This window comes from Aotus nancymaae, unplaced genomic scaffold, assembly GCF_030222135.1.
Source record: "Aotus nancymaae isolate 86718 unplaced genomic scaffold, 86718_ANA_hifiasm-v0.15.2.pri h1tg000011l, whole genome shotgun sequence".
Lineage (NCBI taxonomy): Eukaryota > Metazoa > Chordata > Mammalia > Primates > Aotidae > Aotus > Aotus nancymaae.
Genome location: NW_026988422.1, coordinates 47,670,714 through 47,683,169, shown reverse-complemented (window position 1 = coordinate 47,683,169; position 12,456 = coordinate 47,670,714). Strand labels below are relative to the sequence as shown.

Genomic DNA, 12,456 nt, shown 5'->3' with positions numbered 1-12,456 from the left:
CAATTTACAGATTCAATGGCATTCTGATCCAACTATGAACATACTTCACAGAATTAGAAAAAACAATTCTAAAATTCACATAGACCCAAAAACACAGCCCAAATAGTCAAAGCAATCCTAAGCAAAAAGAACAAAGCCATTGGCATCACACTACCCAATTTCAAACTATACTCTATGGCTACAGTAACCAAAACAGCATGGTACTAATACAAAAGCAGACACAATGACCAATGGAACAAAATAGAAAACTCAGAAATAAAGTTGCACGTTTCCAACCATCTGATATTAACAAGACTGACAAAAATAAGCAATGGAGAAATGACTCCCTAGTCAATAAATGATGCTGGGATAACTATATAGCCATATGCTGATGAATGAAACTGAACCCTTCCTTAACTTTCACCATAAACAAAAATTAACTCAACACAGATGTAAGACCTCAAACTATAAAAATCCTGAAAGAAAACCTAGGAAATACCCTTCTTAACATCAGCCTTGGCAAAGTATTTTTGGCTAAGTCTCCAAAAGCAAATGCAACACAAACAAAAATTGACAGATGGGACCTAATTAAAGAGTTTCTGCACAGCAAAAGAAACTATCCACAAAGTAAACAAAAACCCTACAGAATGGAAGAATGCATTCACAAACCATGCACTGACAAAGGCCTAATACTCAGAATCTATAAGGATCTTAAAGAAATCAACAAGCAAAAGACAACCCCATTAAAAAATGGGCCAAGGGCATGAATAGACATACCTCAAAAGAAGACTTACAACTGGCCAACTAACATGAAAAAATGCTTACTATCATTAATTATCAGAGAAATCCAAATCAAAACCACCAAGATACACCATCTCACACCAGTCAGAATGGCTATTACTAAAAGTCAAGAAACAAAAGATGCTGGTGAGGCTGCAGAGAAAAGAGAACTTTACAAACTGTTGGTGGGAAAGTAAATTAGTTCAGCCACTATGGAAAGCAGTTTGCAGATGTCTCAAACTGAAAACAAAGCTAACATTCAACCCAGTAATCCCATTACTGTATATATGCCCAAAGGAAAATAGATCATTCTACCAAAAAGACACATGCACTCATAAGTTTACTGCCACATTACTCATAATAACAAAGATACGGAATCAGCCTAGGTGCCCAACGACTGTGGACTAAAGAAAACGTAGTACATACACATCATGGAATACTACACAGCCATAACATAGAATAACACCTTAGCCTTTGCAGCAACATGGATGGAGCTGGAGGCCATAATCCTAAGCGAATTAACACAGGACCAGAAAACCAAATAATAAATGTTCTCACTTAAAAGTGGGAGCTAAACATTGAGAACACATAGACATAAACATGGGAAGAAAAGACTACAGACTACTAGAGGAGTGAAGGGAGGGAAGGGGACATGGGTTGAAAAACTACCTATCAGGTACTATGCTCACCACCTGGTTACAATATACCTGTTACAAACCTGCACATGTGCCTTCTATATCTAAAACAAAAGTTAAAATTTTAAAAAATAGAGGCTGACTGCAGTGGCTCACGCCTGTAATCCCAGCACTTTGGGAGACTGAGGCAGGCAGATCACGAGGTCAGGAGTTCAAGACCAGCCCAACGAACATGGTGAAACCCTGTCTCTACTAAAAATACAAAAATTAGCCGGATATGGTGGCAAGCGCCTGTAATCCCAGCTATTCGGGAGGCTGAGGCAGGAGAATTGCTTGAACCTGGGAGGCAGAGGTTGCAGTGAACCAAGATCATGTCATTGCATTCCAGCCTGGGTAACAAAGCGAGACTTCATCTCAAAAAAAACAATGTCTCTCTGAAATTAAAAAAATAAAAAGAATGGCCATTTAGTTCAATATTAATCAAATATAAGGTATCAGATGTAGGAGAAAGAATCATTTGCTGTATTTATATTAAAAACAAAAACAGAACAATAAAGACAAGTTGGTAACTGGAGAATCAAGAAGTATTCCTGTCCTAAACTGGTATGTGGAAGTCACTGTATTGTATATTAAAGACGTAGAAAAAGACCAGGCACATCCCTGTAGTCCTACCTACCTAGGAGACTGAGATGGGAAGACTGTTCAAATCCAGAAGTTCAAGGCAAGCCTGGGCAATCTAGAGAGACTCTGCCTCTAGAAAGTAAATAAATAAAAATAAATAAATAACAAAGGTGTCAGAAAAACAACTAGATAAAATAGTACCCCCAAAAAAACAGTCTAGACCTCAAAATAGCTGGATGACTTATAAGTTTCTGGATTTTTTTTTTTTTTTTTTAAGACAGAGTCTCACTCTGTCACCCCAGCTGGAGTGCAACGGTGCAATCTTGGCTTTCTGCAACCTCCACCTCCTGGGTTCAAGCAGTTCTTCTGCCTCAGCCTCCTGAGTAGCTGAGATTACAGGTACCCACCACCACACCCAGCTAATTATTTTGTATTTTTAGTAGAGTCAGGGGTTTCACAATGTTGGCTAGGCTGATCTCAAACTCCTGATCTCAGGTGATCCACCCACCTCGGCCTCCTGAAGTGCTGGGACTATAGGTGTGAGCCACCACACCGGCCAGAAGTTTCTGTTTTTAACCAGGAGAATTTATCAGCAAACAAGGCAAAAGATATATTCATAACTTTTTATTTCCGGGACAATTTCTTAGAGCTTCTAGAAATGTCTATCGAAAGTAAAGCCAAACTTTGAACACTGAACCAATTGGGAGTATTAGATTATTGACCCAAATACTGTCTTAGTACAATCATTTGTCAAAACATACTACAGAGGTCATGAGGATATGATTGAAGATATTTCCAACACAACTGTTTTTGGTGAAAAACAGTGAGAAACTGTTGACATTTCTAGGGAGGAATTTACATATCAAAAAGGACCATGAAAAACCGAAACAGTAGAAACGAAAAGTTTCAAGGGTCTTCTCAGGATTTGAATGCAGAAGCTAGAAAGGGTATGAAAAAGGAAGGCAGAAGTAAGAGTGAAAGGTCAGGTGCAGAGGTTCACTCCTGTAATCCCAGCACTTAGAGAGCCAGAGGCAGGGGGACTGCTTGAGACCAGGACTTCGAGACCAGCCTGGGCAACAAAGTGAGACTTTGTCTCAACAAAAAAAATAAAAATAAAATAGCTGGGCTTGGCGGCACGCACCTGCAGGCCTAGCTACTCCAGTGGCTGAGGTTCCCACCTCGCTTGAGCCCAGGAGATCAAGGCTGCAGTGAGTCCCATTCATGCCGCTGCACTGCAGCCTGGGTGACAGAGCAAGACTTTGTCTCCCAAAAAAGGGATGAGAGAGAAAGAAAGAGAGGAGTGAGGGTTTGGCTGAGGGCTAGATTGAGTCTCCCAGGTCTCTGGTAACTGAAATCTATCACTATGTTTTGACTTCCCCGAGGAGAAGACAGCAGCTGTGCTCAGGTAAATTCCACCCCAGAAGAGCTTTTCCTGGGTACTCCTTTTGGTCTTACTTGTCTTCTCAAATAAAAGTAACCACAATTATGTAACAAAGCCAGGGATGGAGTCTCGCTCTGTTGCACAGGCTGGACTGCAATGGTGCGATCTCGGCTCACCGCAACCTCTGCCTCCCAAGTTCAAATGATTCTCCTGCCTCAGCCTCCCAAATAGCTGGGACTACAGGTATAAGCCACCATGCCCAGCTAATTTTTGTATTTTTAGTAGAGCTGGGTTTTCGCCATATTGGCCAGGCTGGTCTTGAAATCCTGACTTCAGATAATCCGCCTGCCTCAGCCTCCCAAAGTGCTTGGATTACAGGCATGAGTCACCATGCCCAGCCTTAAATAAAACTATTCTTAAGAGTGAATAAAATCTTCAGAAACAAAACCAAAGGTTGGGTGAAGAATGTAGTGGCATTAAATATTCTAAAACAAAGTGGAATAATGTGGCGTTGTTTTTAAAATTCATGTAAATTAATACACATGCTTTTATCAATGACATATAAACTATTTTGGGGGTTTTGGTTTGGTTTTGTTTGTTGCTGAAAACAAGTTCTCATTCTGTCACCCAGGCTGGAGTGCAGTGGTGCTATCATGGCTCACTGAAACCTCAATGTCCTCGGGCTCAAGCCATCCTCCCCAAGTAGCTAGAACTATAGGCACATAAAACCACACTTGGCTAATTTTTAAATTTTCTATAGAGGCAGGGTCTCACTATATTCCCCATGCTGGTCTCAAACTCCTGACCTGAGGCAATCCTCCTGCCTCAGCTTCCCAAAATGCTGGGATTACAGGTGTGAGCAATTGCAGCCGGCTGGTATAAACTATTTTGAAATGACTATGGCTTGCTTATGGAATATTCTTGTGATATCTATTAAAACCTCAAAACAGTAGTGAGTTTCTCTTTCCTTTTTTTTTTTTTTATTTTTTTTTTGAGATGGAGTCTCGCTCTGTCACCCAGGCTGGAGCGCAGTGGCACTATCTTGGCTCACTGCAACCTCCACCTCACAGGTTCAAGCAATTCTCCTGCCTCAGTCTCCCGAGTAGCTGGGATTACAGGTGCCCACCACCATGCCCAGATAATTCTTTTTATTTTTAGTAGAGACAGGGTTTCACCAGCGTGGCCGGGATGGTCTCAAACTCCTGACCTCATGATCCGCCCGCCTCAGCCTCCCAAAGTGCTGGGATTACAGGCTTGAGCCACCACATCTGGTTGAGTTTCCCTTTTTTAAAGAAATCTTGGCATTTACTCTGGCTACGATTAGAAACTTTTTATCTAAAAGATGAAATTTTAATAGATGACATCTCAAGTGAAGGCGGTTATGAGTGATTTTTATTTTCTTTTTATCTGCATTTTTAAATTTTCAAATGACGGATGCATATTTCTACTGAAATAAGAATAACAATTTTGCTTTTATTTTAATGAAATGACAGCAAAATGAGAATAAGCCATTATTTAGTTCAGGTTCAGTTCTTCATTCCATATGCCATAGAACTTGTATACTGTATCTTCATAATAAGGAGAAAAATACTCTTGACAAAAATGAAGTATTTTTTAAATTCTCTGTATCAGAAACTTCTAAAAAATACTCCCAGAATTATTTTTGGTAGCTCAATGGTTTTCTGTTTTCTCATCATTAGACAGTTTGTTAACAAGCCCTGCCAGTATAACTGAAAGTCTAACTGAAAAACCACTTCGCCACTACTGAGGAAGAGGCATTTGTCCTATCTTTAAAGGTTGACCAGAAGGTATATCATAGCAGGATGTATCATTCACTTATTTCTTTAACAGAGAGACTTTAAAGCCAGCATTTTCACTGGGGTGTCTCTCCTGTTCTTTTTTCCATTCTTCAGCTGTACTATTATTTATAGTCCACCTAGGAATTTGGAAGGCTCTTCTCCTTTTTCAGTTCAATTGTAGAGCTATTCCCAGCAATTGACAGTCTGCTTACAAGCTCACAGCAGAAAGTTGGTGAAACACTGCAATAAATTTCTTCATCTTTTTCCCATTAACTTCTCTAGAAGCAACTGGTGCATATTCCCAGGTCAGGTGATTTGTAAAGTCCACTCTATTACCTCCTCCCAGGAACTTAATTCTTCTAATGACACCACACAAGTGCCAGAACAATCAATCCTATGATATGGTTTGGCTGTGTCCCCACCCAAATCTCATCTTGAATTGTAACTCCCACAATTCCCACGTGTCATGGGAGGAACCTGGTGGAAGGTGACTATGGGGGCGGGTATTTCCTGCGCTGTTCTTGTGATAGTGAATGAGTCTCATAAGATCTGATGGTTACTATAAGGGGGAGATTTTTGCACAAGCTCTCTTTTTGCCTGCTGCCATTCATGTAAGTCATGACTTGCTCCTCCTTGCCTTCCACTATGATTGTGAGGCCTCCCCAGCCATGTGGAACTGTAAGTCCATTAAACCTCTTTTTCTTCCCAGTCTCAGGTATGTCTTTATCAGCAGTGTGAAAACAAACTAATACACCTATCTATATACTATGCTTTTAGAAAACAAACATGTAGCAATTCTCAAATCATGATGCCACTGGGCTTACAATCTCACAACAAAGCAGTGTCACCAACAAATACCAACTGAGGTGAGAAACCACCCACTTAACCCACCATCAGAGCATCCGGAGGAAATGTAGCCACTTCCCTAAAAGCGCCTTCCACTGGCCTTGATCCAGTCCCAGATGCTCTGAACTTCAGCATCCACTGCTGCAGAATGGGAATAATCCTTCTCTTATAAGGTGGTTGCTGGAATTCAAGGAACACACTCAGGAAACTAAGAACTACTACAACTAACATTTATTAAATACTTACTATAAGAAATGTACTTACAAAAGAAGACATACATGAGGCCAACAAACATATGAACAAATGCTCATCATCACTGGTCATTAGAGAAATGCAAATCAAAACTACATTGAGATACCATCTCACGCCAGTTAGAATGGCGATCATTAAAAACTCTGGAGATAACAGATGCTGGAGAAGATGTGGAGAAATAGGAACACTTTTACACTGTTGGGTGGGAGTGTAAATTAGTTCGACCATTGTGGAAGACAATGTGGCGATTTCTCGAGGACCTAGAAACAGAAATTCCATTTGACCCAGCAATCCCATTACTGGGTATGTATCCAAAGGATTATAAATCGCTCTACTATAAGGACACATGCACACGAATGTTCAATGCAGCACAGTTTACAATAGCAAAGACCTCGAACCAACCCAAATGCCCATCGATGATAGACTGGACAGGGAAAATGTGGCACATATACACCATGGAATATTACGCAGCCATCAAAAACGATGAGTTCATGTCCTTTGTAGAGACATGGATGAACCTGGAAACCATCATTCTCAGCAAACTGACACAAGAACAGAAAATCAAACACCGCATGTTCTCACTCATAGGCGGGTGTTGAACAATGAGAACACATGGACACAGGGAGGGGAGCATCACACACTGGGGTCTGTTGGGGGGAAATAGGGGAGGGACAGTGGGGGGTGGGGAGTTGGGGAGAGATAGCATGGGGAGAAATGCCAGATATAGGTGAAGGGGAGGAAGGCAGCAAATCACACTGCCATGTGTGTACCCATGCAACTATCTTGCATGTTCTTCACATGTACCCCAAAACCTAAAATGCAATAAAAAAAAAGAAATGTACTACACAGTATATAAATAGTATTTATTGTAATCTGTGGAATACATTTATAGAGATTATCCCATTTCTTAATCAGCAGTAAAAATTAAAAGCCAGTCACAATACTAAAACAAAGAGTGAGAAAACTTAGCCAGGCACAGTGGCTCACGCCTGTAATCCCAGCAATTTGGGAGGCCAAAGCAGGAGCATCACTTGAGCCCAGATGTTCTAGACCAGCCTAGGCAACATGGTAAAACCCCATCTTCACAAAAAATCCAAAAATTGGCTAGGCATGGTGGCATGTGCCTGTAGTCCCAGCTACTTGGGAGGCTGAGGCAGGAGGATCACCTGAGCCCTGGAGTTTGAGGCTGCAATAAGCCATGACTGTGCCACTGCACTCCAGCCTGAGTGATAAAGTAAGACCCTGTTGTCTCAAAAAAACTAACAAAAATAACTTAAGGATGAAAACTTACAAAGCTAAAAAACCTGACATCCACATGTATGAAATCAGCACAGATCCAGAAAATTCCCCACAAATGCTGTCTGATTCCACTTACATAAGGTACCTAGAGTTATCAAAATTTATAGACAAAGAGTAAAATGGTGGCTGCCAAGGGAATGGAGAGTTAACTATTTTAATTAACTTTTATTTGTTTAATGAATATAGTTTCAGTTTTACAAAATGGAAAGAGTTCAGGAGATGGATAGTGGTGATGGTTACACAACAGTGTGAACCCACCAGCAGGAATCAATACCACTTAAAAATGGTTACAACGATAAACTTTATGTTATGTGTATTTTGTGATTTTTAAACAAAGTTCTAAGAGAAAAACTTTCAACTCTAATTTATACCCAGCTAAAGTATGAATCAAGTGTTTGACACACAAAGCTTCAAAAAAAATATACGTCCTAAGCCCTTCGTCTTAGAAAGCTACTGGTGGGGGCCAGGTGCAATGATTCACACCTGTAATGTCAGCACTCTGGAAGGCCAAGGCAGGCGAATCACTTGAGGCCAGGAGTTCGAGACCAGCCTGGGCAACATAGCAAAACTCCATCTCTACAAAAAATATAAAAATTAGCCAGGCGTGGTGGCATGCGCCTGTAGTCCCAGCTACTCAGGAGGCTGAGGCAGGTGGATCGCTTGAACCAGGGAGGTGGAGATTGCAGTGAGCCGAGATGCCACCACAGCACTCCAGCCTGAATGACAGCAAAACTCTGTCTCAAAAAAATAAAGTTATACTAACAAAATAAGAAGGTAAAACAAGATGAACAAAAGTATGCCAACAAAATAAAATACTTGGTCAGGCCCAATGGCTCACATCTGTAATCCCAGCACTTTGGGAGGCTAAGGTTGGTAGATCACAAGGTCAGGAGTTCAAGACCAGCATGGCCAATATAGTGACACCCGTGTCTCTACTAAACATACAAAAATTAGCCAGGCATGGTGGTGCACACCTGTATTCCCAGCTACTCGGGAAGCTGAGGCAGAAGAATCACTTGAACCCAGGAGGTGGAGGTTGCAGTGAGCCAAGATTGTGCCATTGCACTCCAGCTTGGTAATAGAGTGAGACTTTGTCTTAAAAAAAAAAAAAAAAAAAAACACTAAACTAAAAGTGAGAAAAACAGGAACTGGGCATTAAATACAGGAGAAAGAAAGGGGCGTTCCCAGGATGATAGTGATGCAGCAGATTGAGACATGAAAACGGAGGGCTCTGGAGAGAGGTTTGGGGTGCGAGCTGTGGGAAGACAACCTGGGAAGGAGGGATGTACTGCAGGCAGGAGTGAGCCCATGAAATTAGAGAGTGTACAGACGGCTGTCTCCGTGAGGCTGAAGAACGATTATAGTTTGCATACCTTAGGAAATACACTAGGAAGGTTGGTGGCTGTGGTCAGAGGGATTTGAATGAGTGACTCTGAAGATAAAGCAGCTCATGATAAGACAAAGTTCCAATTTGGGATCTCAGAAACTTTTTTTAAAAATGTATTCCTCCAAGCATTCCACAAACAATTTGTGGTTTGCAAAACATGTTCGTGGTTCTTCTGCGTGAGAATGCGGAGAAATTTTGAAGAGGGAGCTCTCATCATTTGACTTCATTTTTCTCAGGAAAATAAGAGCTGAGGTCATCTCTTGGGAGCAGGAGCAGGGGGAACATGGTTAGTGTGGGGTTCTTGAGGAATAAATGGTGCTTGCAACAAACCACAGTTGAGAAGACAAACCAACCAACCACAGAAGCATACAAGGATTGTGAGGGCAGCTGAAGGCCCGCGGAGGCCAGAACAGCACTGGCTAGGAATGATCCTAAATGGCATGCTGGGTCCAAGGTTGGCCCGCGAGGGCTCGGCAAAAACGTTCTCACATCTGCCTGATGCTCATTTCTGCCGACTAAAAAATCCTGTAAAATTGCATGTATACACAAGGAGACACATTTGGGAATAATCAGGGTAGAACTGTTTGTAAGGAAAAAAGTGGAAACAATCTAATGCTATTAGCAGAGAAAAAGATAAACTGTGGTTGATTCATGTAAAAGTGAAGACTAGGCCAGGTGCCGTGGCTCATGCCTGTAATCCCAGCACTCTGGGAGGCTAAGGCAGGCGGATCACAAGGTCAGGAGATGGAGACTCTCCTGGCCAACATGGTGAGACCCCCATCTCTACTAAAAATATAAAACAAAATTAGCTAGGTGCAGTGGGGCGCACCTGTAATCCCAGCTACTCGGGAGGCTGAGACAGAAGAATCACTTGAACCTGGAAGGTGGAGACTGCACTGAGTCGAGATCATGCCACCATGCTCCAGCCTGGGCGACAGAGCAAGACTCCATCTCAAAAAAAAAAAAAAAAGTGAAGACTATTCACAGCTAAAATCAATGAAAGACCAGTATCAGCATGGATAGATACAAGAACTACAAAGGTAGAGAAACAAGCCAGCACAAAGGACAGATACACTATGAGGTCATATGTCCTTTATGTACATTTTATTTATTCATTTATTTATGATAGGGCCTCACTCTGTCACCCAGGCTAGAGCACAGTGGCACAAGCTCGGCTCACTGCAACCTCCGCCCCCTGGGTTCAAGTGATTCTCCTGCCTCAGCCTCCGAAGTCACTGGAATTACAGGTGTGCGTCACCACACCTGGCTAAGTTTTGTATTTTTTGGTAGAGTTGAGGTTTCACCATGTTGGCCAGGCTTGTCTAGAACTCCTGACCACAAGTGATCCGCCCACCTCAGCCTCCCAAAGTGCTGGAATTACAGGTGTGAGCCACTGCACCAGGCCATTTATGTAAATTTTAAACATAGACATACACACATATACAGTAAAAGAGCAAAAACATGCCAGGGCAAGATACCCCCAACTTCACAGAGTGGAAGGCAAAGGACCAGAAGGATGAGACTTCAGCTATATAGTTAACTTAATTAACATCTAAGTATGGAGTCCATTATGAATGTTTAAAACAGTCATTATGAACACTTTAAATTTTAACAGAATTCTATCGAAGTTAGAAAAGTGGGAGGAAATGGCTGAAAGAGCACTAGACTTCAAGTCAGAAGAACTCGGCTGTAGTCCCAGCTTCTCCACTGACCACTCAGCCTTGGGCAATCATCAGCCTCACCAAGGTCCTGTTTCTTCATCTGTGAAATGAGGGTAATGATTTTGTCTGGGCCAACGTTCAGACTTTCAGATTCCTGCCAAAGAATCTAACCCGAAGTTCTCCGCCGCACATTTACCAACACTGGATTACAAGAAACAGTATTCACAGAGGAATGCCTGAGATCGAGTCCACCCATTCCTGGATGTTGTCTTTGGATCCTGTCCAGCCGTCAGGGAGCTGTGAACCTGCACTGCATTGTTCTACCCCTTCAGAGAACGGCTTTTAGTAAAATGTATTTTGGTGTGATCCCACAAGCCTTACCATGCAGGATATGATAGGAAACACTCAAGAGAAACCTACCATTGTACTCTTTCTACAGGAGTTCAGGAGTACACAGCCCGAAACCAGTGTTCCTTTTATGAGAACATGTTGTGGAAAATTCTCTCAGGTCTCAGTACCAAGAAAAACTGTGATCCTAGACATCTATTCTTTTAATTTAATGAACATGTTATTTTTATAAACAAGGTTTCCCTCCCTGTTTTAGCTGCTACAGCCCATCTCTAGCAACTACAAATGACTTATAGAAAATAAGTTGCTTTACCACTGTCTACATCCATCTACCCCTATTTTTTCTTCACTCCAATGTCCTCATCTATTTTTTATTCCATTGAATTTTATGTTTCTCTATAAAGTGCTTCAAGCTTCTCCCTGGAATAAGAGAGGATACAAATAAATTAAGTCATAGACTTTCTGTAAGGACAAGATGATTATCTCATTTAGCATGTGGCACGTTAAAATTATAAAATGAGATTGTTTTCTTTTTTTTGGAGACAGGGTCTCGCTCTGTTGCCTGGGCTGGAATGCAGTGGCACAATCTCGGCTCACGGCAACCTTTGCCTCCTGGGCTCAAGCCACCCTCCCATCTCAGCCTCTTGAGTAGCTAGAACAACAGGCACACAACACCTGCCCAGCTAATTTCTAAATTTGTTTTGGTAGAGACGGGGTCTTGCCATGTTGCCCAGGCTGGTCTCAAATTCCTAGGCTCAAGTGACCCACCCACCTTAGCCTCCAAAGTGTAAGGATTACAGTGTGAGCCACCGTTCCTAGGTCACAAATGTAAATTGTTATTCATTGGTGAGAAAGAAAAAATTGGTAGTAGAAAATGGAAATGTATGTGCTTTCAATAAATGGGACTATTTTAATATTTCTCAATGCCATATCACTTGAAGACAGCTAGATTCCAGTTGTAAGCTCTAGGAAGAGGCCTAATTTGTAAACAACATGCTAAAGCATCCCTACTAAAAACACAGGAATGATTTTGAGACCTGAGTAGGTTCCTATTCCTATTCCTGAGTATCATTTCTGCCAGAGTCTGCTTCTTCATGTCCCATCACTCTTGAACTAAATGCATGTCACCAATAGCCCAAGTTCCATAGAGAGCCCGAATATAGTCTTGCTTACAAGCAATAGATTAACAATATTTCCAGGGTAGTAGGCAACAGAGAAGGGGAGAGTAAGAAGGTAATGATGGCCATAATGAATTATTATTCGTAATAAAAATATATTCCTAATGACCCTTTACATCCAAGAATGTGTTTATAATGATTATACTCCTGGTGAATACACTTATTCTACCTCCTCTCCATTCCCTCATTCTGCCCCTCAATCTCCTCTCCAGAAGAACAGCAGCCCAGGCTTTGCAGTGTGTTTTTATCTCCCTCTGCCCCAGCACCCTCCCGTTCCAGCAATAGAAACA

The 12,456-nt window shown here is 41.7% G+C and overlaps 1 protein-coding gene across 1 annotated transcript in view; it reads right to left on the bottom strand.

The window, feature by feature from the left end:
• SYNE2 (spectrin repeat containing nuclear envelope protein 2) overlaps positions 1 to 2,150 on the bottom strand; it is a 330,936-nt gene extending 328,786 nt beyond the window's left edge. The window contains exon 1 of the mRNA XM_064374927.1: positions 2,071 to 2,150. The gene's annotated coding sequence lies outside the window, so the exon portion shown is untranslated. The remainder of the gene's footprint in view (positions 1 to 2,070) is intronic.
• Between the last annotated feature and the right edge of the window lie 10,306 nt (positions 2,151 to 12,456).